At 42.0% G+C, this 12,905-nt stretch overlaps 1 protein-coding gene and 1 non-coding gene across 4 annotated transcripts in view; both read right to left on the reverse strand.

Moving 5' to 3' along the window:
• Positions 1-12,905, reverse strand: part of COP1 (COP1 E3 ubiquitin ligase) — a 124,303-nt gene that overhangs the window by 13,498 nt on the left and 97,900 nt on the right. The window lies entirely within an intron of this gene.
• LOC131581312 (small Cajal body-specific RNA 3) lies at positions 4,603-4,738 on the reverse strand. Its single transcript, XR_009278073.1, has one exon. It is a non-coding gene; the product is annotated as a small Cajal body-specific RNA 3 (non-coding RNA).

Here is a 12,905-nt window from a genome sequence, read left to right on the forward strand (position 1 = left end):
GAAATCAATTTATTTAAAACTGATAATGGATACATACTCTGCTGCTGTTCATTTTGTATGTTGGCTGTTAATAATCTGGGGCAGCCAAGCTGTCTATTTGGGCAACCCCTGGTATGGTGGGGGGATGTGGCTGGGAGCCAGGTGCCCACCAAAGCCAGTCTGTCACTCACCTCCCTCAGGAGACACAGGAGACAACAGGGCTAGAGTCGAGATGAGGGAAGGGAGAGATCACTCTCCAGTTACCACCACAGGCAAAACAGGCTCAACTCGAGGAAAATCTGATTGATTACTGACCAAATCAGAGTAAGATAATGAGAAGTAAAAGAAAATCTTAAAAACACCTTCCCCCACACCTCCTTTCTTCCCAAGCTCGGCTTCACTCCTGATTTTTTCTATCCTTTTCCCCTCAGTGACAGAAAGGGACAAGGAACTGGGGCCACAGCTCATCACATATTGTCTCTGCTGTTCCTTCACTTCTCAAGCAGAAGATTCCCCAAGCTCAGGGGAACAGCTGCCTCACAGGCTGTAGGGAATTCTCTCGCACCTGGAGCACCTTTTCCCCCACCTTCCTCACTGAGCTTTGGGTCTGCAGCAGAATTGTTTCTCCCATATTCTCACTCCCCTCTCCCTGATGTAGCTGTGCAGTATTTCCTCTCACCTCTTCTTAAACACATTTTCCCAGAGGTGTTACCAGCATCGCTGATGGGCTCAGCTTTGGCCAGCAGTGGCTTCATCTTGGAGCTGGCTGGCACTGGCTCTGTTGGACAGGGGGAAACTTTAGGAAACTTCTCACAGAAGCCACCCCTGCACCCTCCCACTACCAAAACCTCACCACACAAACCCACCAAGTGAATCACATCTGCAGACTGTAGCTTCTTCACCCCATTCAAATGAAAGCCACCTCTGCCCCCAAGACTGATCTGACACAGATAATCAAAAAAGGGTCAGCCTGAATTCTGACAGCTTTAGTTTCTATGCTTTATCTGTAATAACATCCCTTAAACATACCCAACCACTTTTAAGTGGGACCCCACCACCAAACCAAAGCCAAACCCTGATACAACAGTATCCTAAACCAATCAACTTCAAATGTTCTGGACATGTATTTAAATCCTGACCACTGCATTAGTGGGTCTCAAAATAATGTTGCAGGGGGACTTGAGTGCTCAATAAACACATTAATTCTTCTAAATGTTTTGCTTATTCCAGCTGGAAAAGAAGGATGATGGATTCACTGCATCTGCAAGCTTTCTAATTGTGTTACTGCATGGGCCAGAAGTCTGGCAACCATGGAAATCAAAGCCTGCACTTCTCTTTAGGCCAAGAACAGTATATTTAATAGCAACAGGAATGGAGTCAGTTTCAGCACTGAGAGTGCTGTCTGAGGCAGGGGACAACAGTGTATGTTAAAGCTGAGGCTGCAGGCAGGGAGTGTGGGGAATTACACATCCATGGGGCAAGCAGGGCTACAGCAACAGGAAAAAATACACCAGGAAAGTAAAAAATATCTCATCCCTGGAGGCTGCTTCCACCCAAAGGGCTGCTTGGTGGTAAGAACAGACAAGAGAAGGACACCTTCAAGGTGGCCCAGCTTGTAGCTGCATAAACCAGTATTTATATAAAAAGATGTATTTATTTTTTTTTCCCTTTTATTTTCTATGAAACACACATGTGCCACAGAAGTGACATCATCAGCGCCTGAGAAGATAAAAGAAATGATAAATGAGTTCTTGAGGAGAAAACTTAAGGCACAAACATTAATATTAGCATGCAGAGAAGCTTCAAGAAATTGTACCTATACTAATGCTATTTATAACATATGCTGATTTGGGAAAAATGACTTTGATTTGAGGAATGAAAGTTTAATTAAGGTAAAACAAAAGTTTCCATTAATCTTGATAGAACTCACAATCTGCTGCTCTCCTTCACCATCCACTTCAGTTAATGCTATAACAGGATCAAGAGCAGCCCTACGTACCTGAACCCTCCTGCAATGCAGACAGGGCTGGCCAAGCTGCACCAGAGCAGAGCCTTCCCCAGGCTTGGGAAATAGGACACTTTGTCTCCTCAAGATACTGTTCCAAAAATGCCCTGAGTGCAGTGGGCACATGTTTTCACTAGCCAAGACACACAGGAGAATGAAGAAAGGATGTTGTTGAACTTGAGAATGGCAAAGAAAAATGGTTTAAAGCCTAAGGCCTGCAGGTTCTGATGACTTGCATTTCGTGTCGCAAGCACAAGTTTTCTCTTGAGCAGGTAAAATTCCAGTTATACTTAAATCTTCTCCTTGTGTGAATTCCAGCCAGAGTTTGTATTAAAAACATTTCCTGTCTCCTGTTCCTACAGTACAGGTAAGCACAGATAGGGCAGCAGAGCAGAGTATCTTCCCCAGCCAGCAGAACCATCTCCTTTACACCTGTGGCCAAGAAGTGCTTTAGGGCTGGCTCAGCTCACAGCCAGTGAGGGCTCTGTAAATCTATTATAACTGTATGTAAGAGGGAACTGACCTGAACTGTGTCAGGGTCATGCCTGCAAAGCTGCTTGGAAGAGAGGAATCTTTGCTTTGTACGCTGAAAGGTGTTGGAATCTCTGAAAAGATCTATCAAAGCCATTTTTGTGGGTCAGTTTTCAAAGTAAAGCCACAATGCAAACTATCAGCTTTCATGGCAAAGTTGTATGGCTGGTATTGATAAAAACAATACAGTAAATTGCAATTTAATTGATTGTACATAAAAAGTGAAGAACTTATTTAAAGAAAATCATGCACAGTACAAGTAACAGACATGAAGTTGCTTTAATATCCTACTCCTGATGCTTTCTCCATTGTATTTATATGAGGGGGGAAGGGAGTGAGAAGACAGCTAAGGCACTAAGCATGATGAGAGTACAGCTTCATAGCTTTAGTACAATAAATGCAAAGCATGGCATCTTCCCTACTTCGTTCTGCAGAATGAACTATTCAAAAGATAATAATGAACTTTGCATCGTCTAGAGGACTCAATTGTGCCTTCTGCCTGCTTCTCTAACCTCAGCCATCTAAAACACTCCTGAATCCAGAAGCATGAGGGAAAACAGCAACTAAAATTCACCCAAGAAGTCAGAAATCACTGGGTCATTCAACTGTAGAAAAACATTTTAGATTTGAAAACAAAGGATGCAAAAAGAACAAACAAGGAAGCCCACCAAGGACTGAGATTAAAGTCAGAAGCAAATACAGGATGCCTTAAGTTCATTGATTGTGAAAGGGAAAGAAATATCCAAACTCAAGACACAATTCATACTAGAGAGTAATTCTCTGCTCCTTCATTCACTTTCCAACTTTCCCTCTCCTCAACTTGCTCATTCACCTTCCTGCAACTTACCCTTCCCTAAGGAATACCAGGAGGCAGCCCCTGAATTCTAATTGCATTTGCTATTCTACTAAATCCCATAGATTTAAATGGCCAAATTAGCTGAATTCACCTATCAGGCATTCTTCACAATACCAGAAGAGAAGCCACCTGAAGCTGTAGATGGGTTTTCTTTTGTTTATGGCTTTTAAATAATTCAGAGAGGAGCTGTCAAGTTGAATCTACAAAGCTCCCTTGACTTTGGACTTGTGCTATCAGACTGCTTGCCTATTGTTTATAAAGACAAAAAGGAAAATGTTACGGGATCATATGTCTGCACAGGAGGGGAGTCAAGGACTAGGAGAACAAGGGCTGTCAGGACACAAGTCATAAAAAATACAGATGGGAAAGCAAAAGTAGGCAGTAGGTGAGATACAGATGTACCAGCAAAGCAGCAAGAGCAAGTTGCCAGTTTGGTTGTGCTATAAATACGCAACACTCACAGTTTCTTGTGGAATATGATGTCGTCCTTTAGAAAGGAAACCCCCAAATGCAAATGGTAACTTTAATTAGCAATTAAAAGCCCAACTTCCCAGCTATACAATTGCAGCTGCCTCTCCCAGATCTGTCTCACTTTTGCAAACCCTTGACAGCTGTCAGGCAGTGGGCCAGCACTTAATAATCATTCCCAAACCTCAGACAGCACAATTCCATCCTTTCTTTCCGAGCTCTTTGGGCAGACAAAGATTTACTAGGTCCTACCTGGGGACAGCAGCAAACCACAGGTGGTGGCCCCTGGCATCCCAGGGAGTTCATACATTTCAAGGTGCCTTTTAGAAGTTTTTCTTTTTAAATGACTCTGTGGCATGCACAGTTCTGATGGGGTTTTGCACAGTCATTTTCAATCAAAGCTGCAAACCTGACTTTAAAGCAAATGACTGTTTCTCAAAGCAACAAGAATGGAGAGGAGAAGGAAACCTCAGGACATGCAGCCTGCTCCACTCACACACATCCCTCCAACCAGAACACAATCAGCTCTACAGCCAGTTTGCTAAACCTAATGAGAACTTTAAAAAAAAGAGCATTTTAATACAAAACCCAATAACTATGATTACAGTCTTGCTCTAAGCTACTGAGCTGGATTAACACTTGGCAATTATACTTAGCTGTGGATGCTGCAAACAAAATCCTGCCCAAGGGCTGTCCCCACGTGGCGGGACACTGCAGCTGAGGATGCTGCAGGAGCTCTCTTGGCACATTGCAGGACAACACACGTGTATGGAGGGGAACGATCTGATTTAGTTGGCTGTCCTAAAGCAGACAGAGACCTCCACTTTGCTCTAGGAAGACTGCAACAGTGGACAAAACAATATTTATTTTGCCCATGACTGGTCCCAACTGGTCCCAGCAGCTTCCAGTCCTAGAAAATTTCATTATACCAGTCTTTTATACACTGGCTTTTATCCTGGGCTCTTGACTGTATCAAATCCTAAATGAAACATGATGTAAGGCATGCAAATAAGGCAAGGAAGAGAGGACTCACATAATGGGAAAGTATCATTAAGTGGAAAAGTTTAACTCGGAAGGTCAAAATCATTCTAACCAGAAGAAAGAGATGCTGCATGGGGCACACTCACGCCCAAAACCCTTAAATGTGGCACCGATGGTGCCTTTCTCACTCGCCCAGTGATTGCCAGCCAACAGCAGGGCCTGGAGCTGCAGTGCCATCATTAATAAGTCCCTAAATCTCTTGGCCTTGGATACACTCCTAAACTACAGGGAATAGTTTGCCAATGGTGTATTGCCCACCAGAGTCCCTACAGCAAGATGCTGCTTCACCAATCCCTGACCTGGTCCTCTTTTCTTAAAAATTATTTTAAGTGAGGCATCTGAAATAAGCAATTCCAGCTCCCAAATTCTACTGGTAAAAGTCTGTGCTCAGTCTGTCCCTGAAATGAACACAGGGGCTGTCAAGTTCCCATGTCACAGCCTGGAAATCCTTTAATTAGCTGCTTTCCCCCGTGCTCTCTTTGCCCTCAAAGGACAAAATCCAGTTGATATCATAACTCTGTTCCAGGCTGTAACTGGAGATTTAGGATGACTCTGTAGGTCTATACACTTCCTGGTAGAATACAAGAGGTTAAGAAAAGACAGTAATTCTCAAAAGCATGTTTTTGTTAGGGCCAGCAGCAAAGGGGAGCAGTGGATCATGCTGTGGCTCTGCTGGACACGCTGCCCAGTGCTGGAGCTTGTCCTCCTCTGGGTTCTCAAAGAGGAATCAAAGCTGCATTAAGCTACTTCATTGTCCATCCTGGCTACTGCACAAACCCAGGAGCAGCTCAGTTAATGGCAGAACTTAAAGCCATCAGAGGCTTTTGCAAGTCAAGTAAGCCTTTTTACTTCATGCCAAAGTAATTTCTAGCTAATATGGTACACAGATTTAACCCATTCTATACTACACCTCCTAACAACTTCATTCCAAAAGCCAGAATACATTTCACTTTCTGATGAGTAAAAAGCATCTCTTTGTAAAATGTGCTCACAAGCAACTCTCATGCTTGTGATTTCTCAGCACTGTGAAACTGAAGTGAGATCTGGGTAACGTTCTACATCACTGTTAAAGAGCAATTCAATCATCTTTGTTCTGGATTAAGTCTTGCTCCCGATTAAATTTAACAGAGCAATGAATAGGAAATCCATGACTTGGGAAGTAGGCAGATTTTATCTTTAAACCCAATTCACAAGTAAAATCATCTCTCTTACAATAGATAATTCTGCTACTGTTCAAGTTATTTTCACACAGTGGCTATAAAAAATTATCTCTAGATATCTCAAATGGAAATGACTATTTTTAATGCTCCCTGTCACTCTGAATGCATGCTAAGACTAACAATACTGCATCAAAAAGAAGAGCTCAACAATCAAGAAATCCATTAAGCTACCAATGACACTAATAGAAAAAAAAGTTGAAAAAGACTCAAGTAAAACCCCTTGTGTTGCACCCACAGTACTTCTGATTTTCTAATACCCTTCAACTACATGAATATTAGAATACAAACCCCACCTTTGCTGACAAAGGGTGAGGGAACACAAACACTTCTGACATTTGATTTTATTTTTTTTTTTACCTAATCTGTTTCATCCTTCCTTGATTTTAGATATTCTTTCTGAATAGATGCTGCTGTTGACTCATTCCTCAGTAGACACCAGAGCTGAAGCACGTGGTAGGTACTCTGCTTTTCTCTGAGCCTGATGATACTTAAAATGTTTCAGAGCAGAGATGGTGAGAAATACAGGACAAAATACAGGAGATATAAGAAAAGAAAAACTACTGTCCTCTATCAGGACTACACAACTTATTTCTTGTGACAGTGAACTTACATGCAGCGCTATGAACATCAGTAGAAAGGCTCCCACAAAGAGTTCATGATTATATCCTGCCTTACCTACACCATCCAAGGAAGAGATAGAGGAGTGAATAATGAAACGGCCTCTAATAAAAAAAGCCACACACACAGCACATACACAGTATGTGTTTGTGGAGATAAGGAGAGACAGAGACACTGGCATTTGGTGTCACATTCATTACTTCATTAACTTTGCTGTGTGATGAGCTGAGCTCAAATTCCACATTCATGTGTTATCTGAAATCAATACATAAGCTTCAGCCTGACTGAAATTACATCATAAACCTACCCCAAATCTGTTTGCAAAGAAAAACAGCAGAAACTTCAAAAACCTGTACAAAATGTCCTTTTCTTAGCTTCCCATCTCACTCCAGAATGGATAATTCACAGGTTCACAATGAATAACAAAATCCAAAAATTTAGTGCTGAGCTTAAGAGGAGACTATCCTTGTCCCCACTGCCATGCTCAGACATCTCTGCTGTTGAGGGAAAACCAAGAACAATTATGGCAGGAAGAGAATGGGTGGCTGCAGAGGGTGGCCAGGAGGCACAGAAAAGGTCTGAGCTCACATTCAAGGATACACTGGAAGAGCTGTGGCAAAATAGCATCCCTTCACCCTGTAACAGTACACCTAGCAAATATTTATCTGAAAGGAATCTCCAAAGCAGCATTTTTCTTAAACAAACTTCTGTGCCTCTGCTTACTTCTGGAAAGCTAAATATATATATTTTCTTAAGTCTTGAAACAAAGAAAACTCCCAAGCTCCCAATGCTGGCTGCTGCCTGCTGTAACACCAGAAGAAGAGTTGCTAAATCTGGTTCTACTTCCAATTTCCCAATAATCACTTTTTTTTCTTTGCAAGCATTTCCCAAAAAAATTAAATTTCTTCTGTTGTATTGTCAAGCAAAGCATGAACCTCAGAAAAACAAAGTCAACAGCAAGCTGAATCCTTATGTATTAAATAAGGACTTTTGTCTTTTACTTTCAAGTAATTTTCTCTCTTTTTCTGTTACTCCTGCTGGCCCAAATTTATCTTTTCAAATGCAGCAGCTAATGTCCAAGTTGTGAAGCAAGACATGCAGAGAAGAACTATTAACCTATTTTAATCAAAGATATATCACTCTAAACGGTCAAAGATATGTAAAAGTCAAGATATGCCCCAAGCACACACTCCCCAGACTAGAGCAGCTAGTGCTGGAAGACACGTTGGAAGACAAAGAGCAGTCGGCTTTGTAGGTCTTTCTTGGAAGAAAAACCTAGAAACCAGGAGAAATTAACAAGAGAATTCTTGGCTGGTGATGCTGAGCCTCTGCCAGTGTGGGTCAGGAGGAGGGACACAGCCTCTCCTGCTCCTACTGCAGTTAATTTATGTGCTACCTGCAGATTACAGGTAAACGGGCCCTTTATTTATTTATTTAATGGATCTGAACCAAATCTTCTTCCCAGGATATGTAACATTACTTATCTTCCCTCCAGTATCTCTCATAATTATAAATACTTGGGAAACAATGCTCTGCCTCATCTGCAGCTCTTCAGGCTGCCCCAGATATACTTCTCTGCTGAAGTTAATAATCACTTCAGACATACTGAAGTAAAACTAAAAAACCCAGTACTGCACCAAACAGCTCACTTCTCTCCAGCTTTAGCAACTAGATAAGCATTTTGGAAGTGATTATGACATACAATACCATAAGAGACATAATTATTTAAAGCAGCACTTCCCTCACAGAATTCAAAACACCTCGTGCGAGGGTGAACGCCCATCAGCTGCACAACCCCAAATTTAACAGTGCCATTTCTGTCAAAAAAGGCACTCATTACATTACTAAACATAACTTTCCTGTCATACTGGCTTTTTCTTCCTTAGAAAAGGCTGATTATTATAATTCTGTGTGTAACCTATATAAAATAATTATGTCTCCTAATTACATATCAGGTAGTTTCAATTCAGGCACAAGATTGCCTTCAAAGGAGAGACCATTTTCACTCTGTGCACATACCTAGCTCATCTAGTATTAGCTAGAATTACAGCAGAACACCACCAAAAGAAATTTGGTTACAAGGATACAAATCTCTGTTGCTGTTAGAAAACCAGTCTCAGCAGTTGTTTTTGCAAGCCTTTATTCTCGCTTTATTAACATGCAACACAATTAGCATTACGCTGGTCACAAGTTAGTGGATTTCAAAAGGCTTTGGGGTTTTGTTACTGACAACAGAAGGGCAGAGGGCACACAGAAACCTTCATAATAGATGCCCAAAGCCAAGCAGTAACTCTATTAATGCACAGACGTACATAAAGTAAGGCTTTTGCAGAGAAAACCACCTATGCATAAATGCTCCTACTTCCATTTCACCCAGAGGTTAAATTATCTGATCAAAATCTTGTGCTGGAATGGAAAAAATCAGTTCATATTTTTTCCACTTCATTTAGACTGTGTAAAACATTAAATCCTGTCATTAAAATTGCTTAATTAGGAGTGCTAGAGCAAAAGGTTGATGCAACTCATGAATTGTAACTGCTGAATGGTGGTGGCCTGGCAGGACTTGCCATTGATATTAGCACTGAAGAATGAGGAAAAGAAAAAAGACAAACACAATATTGCGAGGTTGTTTTGACTTTAATTGAAGCAGTGTCACTTGTTAAGAGACTATAAACCAAATTCAAACAGGAGTGACAGCAGACCACCCCCCTTGGGGGGCAATTCTGCATTTGCATGGAAGCTGGCTTCAAAGGCAGTGGTTAGCCCAATGCCGACGGCATTTCAAAACCTACCTCATTCTTGCTTTGGTCTTGGCTGCTCTGAAAGCAAAGTCCTCCTTTAGCAGTAAGTGGTGGGACACACAGCTCTACCCCTGCAGTTCCTTTCTTAAATGACTCCCTTCATCTGCTTTGTAGCACACCAAATACTGCCCGACAGTATCAGCTCCCAGCATTCAGACCTCATCTCACTGGCACTTTGTGCCAACCAAGGACTTCAGCAGATGGCACTTCACAGAGAAAAAAGCCAGCATGAGCCTAGCAGTGGAAAGTAAAGCAAAGGCTGCTCGTGCAGGAGATGCTCTGACTCAGAGGAAACCAGCTTTAGTCAGAGCTTGAGATCAGGCAATATTGGCTCAGTACCTACAGAACTTGCCAGGATCCTGCTGTGACCTACTGCTTTCAGGGGGCTCTGCTCCAGGACACTACATATAACATACATTATATACAGTGGGTCCAGAGGAGGCCACTAAGCTGATTAGAGGGTTGGAACACTTCTGTGAGGACAGGTGGGGTTGTTGAGCCTGGAGAAGGCTCCAGGAAGACTTTATTGCAGCCTTCCAGTATTTAAAAGGAACCTGTAAGGAAGATAGGGACAAACTTTCTATTGCAACAGGACAAGGGCAAATGGTTTTAAATTGAAAGAGGGTTAATTTAGAAGAGATGCAATGAAGAAGTCTTTTTTACAGTGAGGGTGGTGAGGCACTACCACATACTGTGCAGAGATATGGTGGAAACCCCATCCCTGGGGATGTTCAAGGTCTGGTTGGATGGGACTTTGAGCAACCTGCCCTAACAGAAGGTGTTCGTGTTTACTGCAAGGAGCTGGGACTAGATGGTCTCTAAATGTGCCTTTCAACCCAAATACTCCATGATTCTGTAATTTTAAGTCCCCCCAAAAATACTAGGAATGAGCCTTCCTTCCTCCCCAAAGGCTAAGAGCTGTAGGAGGGCAGAGACAGAACACCTGCCACCTCTAATTCCCACAGCAGCTGAAATGCCTTGAGACAAAGGCACAGTGCTAAGATAAGGCATGGTAAGAGAGAAGCATACACTTCATGACAAAAAGCTTTCCAGGCATCATTTGAAAACCCCCAAACTTTACAACAGCCTAATAAATTATTTCATCTGTGGGTTTAGAGCCCAACAGGGTACATACCGAAGTCCAGACCAGGGGACCCATCAGCAGCATGGCTGAGATTGGGTGGAAAGGGAATACAGCTGCCCAAGCATTTAATGCTAAAAGCAACTGCTCCCTGAATATGAACCTGCTCTTTTTTGTCTCTCCATCCCAGTATAAGTAACAGAATTCCCTTTGAAGTTGTGCTGTTTGGGACACAGATTATATAAGTGCCACATGATATATACTGCTGCACCTTGCAACATTATGGTTCAGTAGCAACCTGCGGATGGAGCTGGGAAAGAAGTCTAGGTTCCATGTGAATTCCTGAGTTTAATTCATCTGTTATAAAACTGACACTTGAATAAAGAATTGATAGTTATTAAAGCAGCTGAGTACCCATAGGAGATAAACATCCACTTACAAAGTTTAACAACAGCTACAGAGGGACTTCTTTGCATCCCCAGCTCACCATGTGTAACACAGCAATATGATTTGCAATTGCATTGGGATGCTTTCATATTTTAAAGCTTAGGAAACAGCAAGAGCCTGCTCACACCTCTGCTTGCACCAGCAATGATCTGCAATCCATTATCTCCACAGCTGCACCACTGGGATCAGCTACTGGAATGGTAATGCCAACAGCACTCAGTTATGTTGGCCACTGTGTCATTCACTCAGTCTAGGAAAGATGAGTCCAATAAGAAGGACCTTAGTACTATCTGCAGTAGGCTCTCTACTCCTCTTGGCATTAGAAGAGATGCACTGGTGAGCAAATATCATCTGTAAATGTCTGAAAGAGTAAATACTGTCTTCATTCAGAAAACATGGATTTTCATCTGCCTTCCCTTCAAGACAACATTGACCCTGTGGCAATTTTCTGTGATTATGCAAGAAAAAAAAAAGCCTCACCTTGCAGAAGGAGAGAAACTGAGTTTGCAAATGTAAAGTTAAAACCAACAAAGAAGGAAAACCTGAGCCACCTACATTTCTTGGAGAAGCTATTCTTAAAATAGAAGCTACAATGATATCAGAGTGCTGCAGTACCGCAGGGGACCTGAACTTGAGAGATGAACAGAAGTGCCAGACTCACCCCCTGTGTCCTCAGCAGTGGCACAGGGAGCTCCTCTGCATCCTCTGTAGGAAAGAAGAGTTAGCACAGCTGCTGATGTACCAGCCACCTGCTGGTGTGCCACCTTGAGCCCAGAAACTGTAACATAAATGGTGCAATATACATTTACCCCCAAACACCCCAGGCAGAAGGAGCACAGTGGACAGAGGCTGGGTTATCAGGTAATCTCCTGGCTCCCTTCACCCCTGCTGATGCTCCACTGCAGCAGTGGTGAGGTCATGAGGCTATCCTCCAACCAGGGAGAAGACAGTAAGGAAAGAACACTTACCAGTATTTTTCTTTTTCTACAGAACACTCAAAATGAAACACTTCCTCATGAAGCTGGTCATTTGCATAATCACATTATCAAGATGGTCTTTCATATGCATTGAAGTGTCAACAGACTGAGATGTCAATATAATGCACGAACTGTTAATAATAGAGAATGATATTTTTTTCCCCCACGAATTTCTCTTTCACTTGGACTCCAAGGTTTTTGACAGGGAATAAAATATTGTTAGTCACCTCAGTATTTTTTAATTAATTCTCCTTAGCCACAGAAAAAATAGAGCCCAAAATAGAGCATTTGAAGAGATATGGATATAAAAGGATATGACCATGTTCGGCACAAGGGATCACACATACCTTGTGACGTCTTTTATCTGCAAGTAGAAATTATTCTGCATAAAAAGATAGTTTTCAAGCAGCACATAAACCAATATATACAGTGTGTGTTGGTACACATAACCAATATGCTAAAATCTGGAGGGGAAAAGAATCAAACATATATGGTGTATCATACATGACATCTTCCAATGTTCTGGGTTCCATTTGTTTTTAAAGAAAACTTTAGATTTTCAAATGAGTAAGGGAGCAGTAGATATGAAAAAGGTAGGAACGAAGAGAAATGGAATAAATTTACTACCTAAGCGAAGAACAAAATAAAAGTCAAAGAGAACTCTGTGTTTAAAGCATTGCCAATGGCCAGAGAGCAGAGGGCATGTCAAGAGGAGTGGGAAGCCATCACACAGACAGCTGTGAGCCTTTGCAGCATGCAGGCTATGGGGATTAGACAGCTTTCCAGAGAGGGAGAGAGACCTTTGAAGATTTTCAGGTGGGGTAGAAAAAAACCCAGTAGAATAAACCTGATCAAAGCCACATCCTGCTTTTTTGAGAAGC

This window comes from Poecile atricapillus, chromosome 7 (assembly GCF_030490865.1).
Source record: "Poecile atricapillus isolate bPoeAtr1 chromosome 7, bPoeAtr1.hap1, whole genome shotgun sequence".
NCBI classification, from domain to species: Eukaryota; Metazoa; Chordata; class Aves; order Passeriformes; family Paridae; genus Poecile; species Poecile atricapillus.